Source organism: Oncorhynchus tshawytscha, linkage group LG24 (assembly GCF_018296145.1).
Source record: "Oncorhynchus tshawytscha isolate Ot180627B linkage group LG24, Otsh_v2.0, whole genome shotgun sequence".
In the NCBI taxonomy this organism is placed as follows: domain Eukaryota; kingdom Metazoa; phylum Chordata; class Actinopteri; order Salmoniformes; family Salmonidae; genus Oncorhynchus; species Oncorhynchus tshawytscha.
The window spans coordinates 12241184-12251183 of NC_056452.1; the positions used below are offsets into that span (position 1 = coordinate 12241184).

Sequence of the window (10000 nt, forward strand, 5' to 3'; positions counted from 1 at the left end):
GTTTGCTTAGTGGCCTTTACAGTGAGCTCCAAAGCTATTGGGACAGTGACTTTAGATAAAAGGGTTTGCTTGGTGGCCTTTACAGTGAGCTCCAAAGCTATTGGACAGTGACTTTAGATAAAAGGGTTTGCTTAGTGGCCTTTACAGTGAGCTCCAAAGCTATTGGGACAGTGACTTTAGATAAAAGGGTTTGCTTAGTGGCCTTTACAGTGAGCTCCAAAGCTATTGGGACAGTGACTTTAGATAAAAGGGTTTGCTTGGTGGCCTTTAGTGGCCTTTTTGCTTACAGTGAGCTCCAAAGCTATTGGGACAGTGACTTTAGATAAAAGGGTTTGCTTAGTGGCCTTTACAGTGAGCTCCAAAGCTATTGGGACAGTGACTTTAGATAAAAGGGTTTGCTTAGTGGCCTTTACAGTGAGCTCCAAAGCTATTGGGACAGTGACTTTAGATAAAAGGGTTTGCTTAGTGGCCTTTACAGTGAGCTCCAAAGCTATTGGGACAGTGACTTTAGATAAAAGGGTTTGCTTAGTGGCCTTTACAGTGAGCTCCAAAGCTATTGGGACAGTGACTTTAGATAAAAGGGTTTGCTTACAGTGAGCTCCAAAGCTATTGGGACAGTGAGCTTTGCTTAGTGGCCTTTACAGTGAGCTCCAAAGCTATTGGGACAGTGACTTTAGATAAAAGGGTTTGCTTAGTGGCCTTTACAGTGAGCTCCAAAGCTATTGGGACAGTGACTTTAGATAAAAGGGTTTGCTTAGTGGCCTTTACAGTGAGCTCCAAAGCTATTGGGACAGTGACTTTAGATAAAAGGGTTTGCTTAGTGGCCTTTACAGTGAGCTCCAAAGCTATTGGGACAGTGACTTTAGATAAAAGGGTTTGCTTAGTGGCCTTTACAGTGAGCTCCAAAGCTATTGGGACAGTGACTTTAGATAAAAGGGTTTGCTTAGTGGCCTTTACAGTGAGCTCCAAAGCTATTGGGACAGTGACTTTAGATAAAAGGGTTTGCTTAGTGGCCTTTACAGTGAGCTCCAAAGCTATTGGGACAGTGACTTTAGATAAAAGGGTTTGCTTAGTGGCCTTTACAGTGAGCTCCAAAGCTATTGGGACAGTGACTTTAGATAAAAGGGTTTGCTTAGTGGCCTTTACAGTGAGCTCCAAAGCTATTGGGACAGTGACTTTAGATAAAAGGGTTTGCTTAGTGGCCTTTACAGTGAGCTCCAAAGCTATTGGGACAGTGACTTTAGATAAAAGGGTTTGCTTAGTGGCCTTTACAGTGAGCTCCAAAGCTATTGGGACAGTGACTTTAGATAAAAGGGTTTGCTTAGTGGCCTTTACAGTGAGCTCCAAAGCTATTGGGACAGTGACTTTAGATAAAAGGGTTTGCTTAGTGGCCTTTACAGTGAGCTCCAAAGCTATTGGGACAGTGACTTTAGATAAAAGGGTTTGCTTAGTGGCCTTTACAGTGAGCTCCAAAGCTATTGGGACAAAGTGACTTTAGAGCTCCAAAGCTATTGGGAAGGGTTTGATAAAAGGGTTTGCTTAGTGGCCTTTACAGTGAGCTCCAAAGCTATTGGGACAGTGACTTTAGATAAAAGGGTTTGCTTAGTGGCCTTTACAGTGAGCTCCAAAGCTATTGGGACAGTGACTTTAGATAAAAGGGTTTGCTTAGTGGCCTTTACAGTGAGCTCCAAAGCTATTGGGACAGTGACTTTAGATAAAAGGGTTTGCTTAGTGGCCTTTACAGTGAGCTCCAAAGCTATTGGGACAGTGACTTTAGATAAAAGGGTTTGCTTAGTGGCCTTTACAGTGAGCTCCAAAGCTATTGGGACAGTGACTTTAGATAAAAGGGTTTGCTTAGTGGCCTTTACAGTGAGCTCCAAAGCTATTGGGACAGTGACTTTAGATAAAAGGGTTTGCTTAGTGGCCTTTACAGTGAGCTCCAAAGCTATTGGGACAGTGACTTTAGATAAAAGGGTTTGCTTAGTGGCCTTTACAGTGAGCTCCAAAGCTATTGGGACAGTGACTTTAGATAAAAGGGTTTGCTTAGTGGCCTTTACAGTGAGCTCCAAAGCTATTGGGACAGTGACTTTAGATAAAAGGGTTTGCTTAGTGGCCTTTACAGTGAGCTCCAAAGCTATTGGGACAGTGACTTTAGATAAAAGGGTTTGCTTAGTGGCCTTTGAGTGAGCTCCAAAGCTATTGGGACAGTGACTTTAGATAAAAGGGTTTGCTTAGTGGCCTTTACAGTGAGCTCCAAAGCTATTGGGACAGTGACTTTAGATAAAAGGGTTTGCTTAGTGGCCTTTACAGTGAGCTCCAAAGCTATTGGGACAGTGACTTTAGATAAAAGGGTTTGCTTAGTGGCCTTTACAGTGAGCTCCAAAGCTATTGGGACAGTGACTTTAGATAAAAGGGTTTGCTTAGTGGCCTTTACAGTGAGCTCCAAAGCTATTGGGACAGTGACTTTAGATAAAAGGGTTTGCTTAGTGGCCTTTACAGTGAGCTCCAAAGCTATTGGGACAGTGACTTTAGATAAAAGGGTTTGCTTAGTGGCCTTTACAGTGAGCTCCAAAGCTATTGGGACAGTGACTTTAGATAAAAGGGTTTGGCCTTTACAGTGGCCTTTGGGACAGTGAGCTCCAAAGCTATTGGGACAGTGACTTTAGATAAAAGGGTTTGCTTAGTGGCCTTTACAGTGAGCTCCAAAGCTATTGGGACAGTGACTTTAGATAAAAGGGTTTGCTTAGTGGCCTTTACAGTGAGCTCCAAAGCTATTGGGACAGTGACTTTAGATAAAAGGGTTTGCTTAGTGGCCTTTACAGTGAGCTCCAAAGCTATTGGGACAGTGACTTTAGATAAAAGGGTTTGCTTAGTGGCCACAGTGAGCTCCAAAGCTATTGGGACAGTGACTTTAGATAAAAGGGTTTGCTTAGTGGCCTTTACAGTGAGCTCCAAAGCTATTGGGACAGTGACTTTAGATAAAAGGGTTTGCTTAGTGGCCTTTACAGTGAGCTCCAAAGCTATTGGGACAGTGACTTTAGATAAAAGGGTTTGCTTAGTGGCCTTTACAGTGAGCTCCAAAGCTATTGGGACAGTGACTTTAGATAAAAGGGTTTGCTTAGTGGCCTTTACAGTGAGCTCCAAAGCTATTGGGACAGTGACTTTAGATAAAAGGGTTTGCTTAGTGGCCTTTACAGTGAGCTCAGTGACTTTAAAGCTTTGCTTAGTGGCCTGGGACAGTGACTTTAGATAAAAGGGTTTGCTTAGTGGCCTTTACAGTGAGCTCCAAAGCTATTGGGACAGTGACTTTAGATAAAAGGGTTTGCTTAGTGGCCTTTACAGTGAGCTCCAAAGCTATGACTTTAGGGACAGTGAGCTTTACAGTGACTTTAGATAAAAGGGTTTGCTTAGTGGCCTTTACAGTGAGCTCCAAAGCTATTGGGACAGTGACTTTAGATAAAAGGGTTTGCTTAGTGGCCTTTACAGTGAGCTCCAAAGCTATTGGGACAGTGACTTTAGATAAAAGGGTTTGCTTAGTGGCCTTTACAGTGAGCTCCAAAGCTATTGGGACAGTGACTTTAGATAAAAAGGGTTTGCTTAGTGGCCAAAGCTCCAAAGCTTTGGGACAGTGACTTTAGATAAAAGGGTTTGCTTAGTGGCCTTTACAGTGAGCTCCAAAGCTATTGGGACAGTGACTTTAGATAAAAGGGTTTGCTTAGTGGCCTTTACAGTGAGCTCCAAAGCTATTGGGACAGTGACTTTAGATAAAAGGGTTTGCTTAGTGGCCTTTACAGTGAGCTCCAAAGCTATTGGGACAGTGACTTTAGATAAAAGGGTTTGCTTAGTGGCCTTTACAGTGAGCTCCAAAGCTATTACAGTGAGCTCCAAAGCTATTGGGACAGTGACTTTAGATAAAAGGGTTTTAGTGGCCTTTACAGTGAGCTCCAAAGCTATTGGGACAGTGAGATAAAAGAGCTCCAAAGCTATTGGGACAGTGACTTTAGATAAAAGGGTTTGCTTTAGATGGCCTTTACAGTGAGCTCCAAAGCTATTGGGACAGTGACTTTAGATAAAAGGGTTTGCTTAGTGGCCTTTACAGTGAGCTCCAAAGCTATTGGGACAGTGACTTTAGATAAAAGGGTTTGCTTAGTGGCCTTTACAGTGAGCTCCAAAGCTATTGGGACAGTGACTTTAGATAAAAGGGTTTGCTTAGTGGCCTTTACAGTGAGCTCCAAAGCTATTGGGACAGTGACTTTAGATAAAAGGGTTTGCTTAGTGGCCTTTACAGTGAGCTCCAAAGCTATTGGGACAGTGACTTTAGATAAAAGGGTTTGCTTGGTGGCCTTTACAGTGAGCTCCAAAGCTATTGGGACAGTGACTTTAGATAAAAGGGTTTGCTTAGTGGCCTTTACAGTGAGCTCCAAAGCTATTGGGACAGTGACTTTAGATAAAAGGGTTTGCTTGGTGGCCTTTACAGTGAGCTCCAAAGCTATTGGGACAGTGACTTTAGATAAAAGGGTTTGCTTAGTGGCCTTTACAGTGAGCTCCAAAGCTATTGGGACAGTGACTTTAGATAAAAGGGTTTGCTTAGTGGCCTTTACAGTGAGCTCCAAAGCTATTGGGACAGTGACTTTAGATAAAAGGGTTTGCTTAGTGGCCTTTACAGTGAGCTCCAAAGCTATTGGGACAGTGACTTTAGATAAAAGGGTTTGCTTAGTGGCCTTTACAGTGAGCTCCAAAGCTATTGGGACAGTGACTTTAGATAAAAGGGTTTGCTTAGTGGCCTTTACAGTGAGCTCCAAAGCTATTGGGACAGTGACTTTAGATAAAAGGGTTTGCTTAGTGGCCTTTACAGTGAGCTCCAAAGCTATTGGGACAGTGACTTTAGATAAAAGGGTTTGCTTAGTGGCCTTTACAGTGAGCTCCAAAGCTATTGGGACAGTGACTTTAGATAAAAGGGTTTGCTTAGTGGCCTTTACAGTGAGCTCCAAAGCTATTGGGACAGTGACTTTAGATAAAAGGGTTTGCTTAGTGGCCTTTACAGTGAGCTCCAAAGCTATTGGGACAGTGACTTTAGATAAAAGGGTTTGCTTAGTGGCCTTTACAGTGAGCTCCAAAGCTATTGGGACAGTGCCACATTGGTGTTTTTTTAATGCTCTGTACTCCAGCATTTTGGATTTGAAATGATACAGTGACTATGGAGGTTAAAGTGCAGACTGTCAGCTTTAATTTGAGAGTATTTTCATCCATATCGGGGAACCGTTTAAAATGACAACACTTTTTGTATATAGTCCTCCCATTTTAGGGAAGCAGAAGTACTGGGTTAAATTCACTTATATGTGTATTAAAGTCGTAAAAAGTGTAGTATTTGGGCCCATATTCATAGCACGCAATGACTACATCGAGCTTGTGACTCTACACATTTGTTGGACGCATGTGCTGTTTGTTTTGGCTGCGCTTCAGATTATTTTGCGTCCAGGAATTTATGGTAAATAATGTGGTGTGTCATTTTGGAGTCACTCTTATTTGTATATAAGAATATAATATGTGTCTAAACACTTTTACATGAATGTGGATGCTACCATGATTATGGATCATCCTGAATGATCGTGAATAATGATGAGTGAGAAAGTTTGAGATGCAAAAATATCACCCCCCCCTCTTTGTGCTTCTATAAACATTTTCAAAATAATATGCCATTGGTGGGATTCGATCCAATTTCCTATCATCTATGAGTGTTCTATGGTCCCAGATTCTACTTGCTGAGCTACCGTTCGTTCGGGTGACGCAACATGGAACGATCTTAACTATATTTTAGACCTACAGTAAAGGTTGGTGGTTGAAAGCAACTTGGAATTGAAGAAAGCACCGGAACCCACGGCGAAATCAGTGAGATCTCGCATTTTGCAACACACGGTTTGAGAAACCACGTGATCAAACAAAGCTTTGGACGTCGTTGATCACGAGATAATGTTACTTAAAACGAGCATCGGTACATTGTGTCAGATCAGTAGTGCTTTTAAAACTGCATCGGAACTCTGGTATCTATTGTCCCATCACTAACTTTAATTACTTTCTACCTTTGTAAGATTATATATGTCTGGGTAAGATAACTATTTCTCAGATATAATTCTACGGTTCTAATTGCGTTTTAAGGGCGAGTGCAAATCAAATGGCTAAGTTTAATCTCCTGTGTTTAGCACCCCATATGATCTCTGCTTGTTGGATAACTTACATGCTGACCCGACCGCTCGCTCGGGTGCGTGCGTCCCGCGTGCGCCATCGCACGCATGTTGATTTTGTCCACCCACACCAGACGCGATCAGGACACGCAGGTTAAAATAACTAACTCTGAACCAACTATATTAATTTGGGGGCAGGTCAAAAGCATTAAACATTTATGGCAATTTAGCTAGCTAGCTTTCTGTTGCTAGCTAATTTGTCTTGGGATATAAACATTGGGTTGTTATTTTACCTGAAATAGACAAGGTCCTCTACTCCAACCAACAGAAAATATGGTGAACCGGGTTTGTTTCTAGTAATCACTCCTCCTTCAGGCTTCTTCTTCGTTGGACTTTATATAGTGGTTAGCAACCAACTTTAAGGTGCTTTACCACTGCCAACTGGACTGGAGTGTGGACCTCAGTTCATCTTTCAATCACCCATGTGGGTATATGTAAGGAAGAGGCGGGACTTGCAGCGCGTCAAGCATCACAAATAGAACCAAGTTCTATTTTAGCGCCTGGCTACGCAGAGTAGCAGTGCGGGTGCAATGACTGAATAGCATGCATGTGTACATTTATTTTGCAAACGCGAGCGGTGTGGTCAGTATGTCACCGGCATAAACACTGAAACGACGAATCAGACGTGTGTGGCAATAGCTTTCACGGGTGGTTGCCACCAGAGACTCTAGCTAAGGTCGCTAGCTAGCTGCAGTGTCCAGCCATGCAGCTAGCTAACGTTAGCTAGGTCAAGTGGTCCGTCCGGCGCAGAATCCGGTCACTCCATTGCTCTCTCTCTCTCTCTCTCTCTCTCTCTCTCTCTCTCACTCTGGGTGTGTTTGTGTGTCTCTGAAATGCCCTTCTGTTTTTATGACGAGGCCTATAAGCACGTCTGTCAATACAGTCCGTGTATCATCTCAGTAAGCTTTTTGTGCCATATACTAGAAATACATTATTTTGTGTGCATGTGTCTTTTAGTTACAGCTTGTAGTGGCACAACCGAGGGGTGGGGGGGCAGCCAAGAAAATGAAAAACCCCTTCCAAGTGGAAAGGAGCGGTTCGGAAGAGAAGGAGGATGGCGGGTAAATCCTACCTTAGGGAGGAAGAAGATGGTTGAGTTGATATCTGCACTGTATGATTCTTACCTGGATACCTACCTTCGTGTTTATTCCATGCTGACCTGTGTCTGATTTGCACACTAGTAACACGACTGACAAGAGAAATGTCGATACTGACCGTTGTTTGACTGTTGCAACAGTTACCCGATGTCATTCTGAGTGGAAGATTAAACATCACACTTGGCGTAGTACGCATTCACCATCACATGTCCTTGGAATTATATTGTGAAATACATTTTCATTAATGCTATTACATTTAAAAAAGATATATATATTATTCCAATGTCAAGTACCATTGACCTTTTTATGAAATTGAACACATTGATTTGAGTCAACTTTGAATCAGACCGTCGTTGAAACTGTACCACCTATGGACTTTGTTTGCGGTCAGTCTTCTGTCGAGACTACCGGTGCTGGAGGACATCTGCAAAATGGTGCTGGCAGACTTAAATAATAAATGAATGTCAAATCAATTTCACTAAGTTCTTGTCCTTTTGGTTCGCTGTCACAGTTTACCATAAAGTATTAAAAAAACGTACTAACTCAATATGTAACTAGTACTTATTAAGTTGTTTTCTGATCAGTTACTTTTCACTCTTTCTTGAGTAGTTTAAGTGGGATACATTTACTTTTACTTGACAGAATTACAGTCTAAGTAACTGTCCTTTAAGTATGTACAGATTTTCATCATTCTACCCACCTCTGCAAATTACACATGGCCTAACTATAAAACGTGGGGCGAGCAACCCCACTGGAGGAAAGTTGATCGATCTACGGTAGACCTACATCTGTCAATCAACTAATGGCCCAAAGCATCCCCACTGGAGGAAAGTTGATCGATCTACGGTAGACCTACATCTGTCAATCAACTAATGGCCCAAAGCATCCCCACTGGAGGAAAGTTGATCGATCTACGGTAGACCTACATCTGTCAATCAACTAATGGCCCAAAGCATCCCCACTGGAGGAAAGTTGATCGATCTACGGTAGACCTACATCTGTCAATCAACTAATGGCCCAAAGCATCCCCACTGGAGGAAAGTTGATCGATCTACGGTAGACCTACATCTGTCAATCAACTGATGGCCCAAAGCATCCCCACTGGAGGAAAGTTGATCGATCTACGGTAGACCTACATCTGTCAATCAACTGATGGCCCAAAGCATCCCCACTGGAGGAAAGTTGATCGATCTACGGTAGACCTACATCTGTCAATCAACTGATGGCCCAAAGCATCCCCACTGGAGGAAAGTTGATGGTTTTACAGTAGACCTACATCTGTCAATCAACTGATGGCCCCAAACAGCTCGTCAACTCAGCCAGGGAAAACACAAACAGGAGCCTATTGGCGGTTTTCACACCTTTCATCGCGTGACAATGGATAGGCTAACGGGTAGCATACAAAATGGAGCCTATCAGAATAGTCAAATAACAGGGGGCCTATTGCAACCAGCTGATGTCTCGTTTTAACCATCAATATGCGCCAAATTCACCTGCACAACTGATGTCAGTTGCAACCATTATAGGTCACCTCTTTACCGCTCCCTAAAAGGTTATGTAGGTGTTACCTTATTCAGAGATCTATATATAATGATGAGATGCTCATCTCTCCGGCCTAACAATGGGAGTCGTTGTCCCAAAAGCAGGAAGCCAGGCGACAAGATTAGGTCAGCATATTAAGCCCATAGATTTGATTTGATTTGAAACGCATTTGGGCTTATTCCAGACAGATTGTGGTGAGAGTGAGCCTTCTCGCTTCGCCTCTTCCTCTCTGCCTTAGTCCTGCTTGCAACCAAAGCCTTTCAAGAGGTACTGTGTGTTTGCCCTATTGTCAAGAGAACAACTCAGTCCTTTCGTAGCCCTTTCCTGCAGTCAATGACCAAAAGCGTCCTTTGGTCTCATGGGTGGAACGTTATTGATACTTTTCATAATTAATCAAGATGATTTTAATGTTTCTATGTCAAACTGTTTTGTTATATTTCAGTCTTCTGTGATGTACATTGTGATGCAAACTCAAAATGTAAAACATCTCAACTCTAAATCTAATATGGTGCAGGTGTTTTCTTTTGTTAAGCCCATAACCATGTGTGTGAGGTGTATACTTTTGTTTCCAAGTAGATTTGTTTGAGACTACTAATAATCACTCTGTGTGACCCTGATTTAGCCCACTGCAGTAAAAGGTTAACAGGCTAAGGGGGATTTATCTATTTGACAAGCATCCGTGCACTAGAAATGAACTATTTCCTCATTTCCCACAGCAAATCTAATGTGGCAATTCACCCAAAACATTGTATGAATGGACTCTAATGTTGGTGTAGCCTACTGCTATTATTTTATTAGTTTCCCATTTATGTTATCCAAAAGTGTCTGGTATGGTCATTTCTTATCAAGATCGGGGGTAAAATATCCCTGGACTGTCCATATGTGAAACATGTCACTAAATCAAGTCAATCAGGGGGATTGAGTTATTTGTGTCAGAAGGGACACATTGTGCCCGAACCGTCTGGTTGTGTTGTAGACTTGAGGTCTATTTGTAGTTAGTCCCGTGTGTCCTGAAAGTCTTTCCAACAAAATCAGTCTCTAGTGTTCAGTCTCTATTGACCTACCGTCGGCAGAATCTTTGGAAGAACCGATCGCATGCAAATGCATTCTGTGTGATTG

The 10000-nt window shown here is 42.5% G+C and overlaps 1 protein-coding gene across 1 annotated transcript in view; it reads right to left on the reverse strand.

The window, feature by feature from the left end:
* LOC112223722 (ankyrin repeat and fibronectin type-III domain-containing protein 1) overlaps positions 1 to 10000 on the reverse strand; it is a 184785-nt gene that overhangs the window by 173646 nt on the left and 1139 nt on the right. The gene's annotated exons all lie outside the window — the stretch shown is intronic.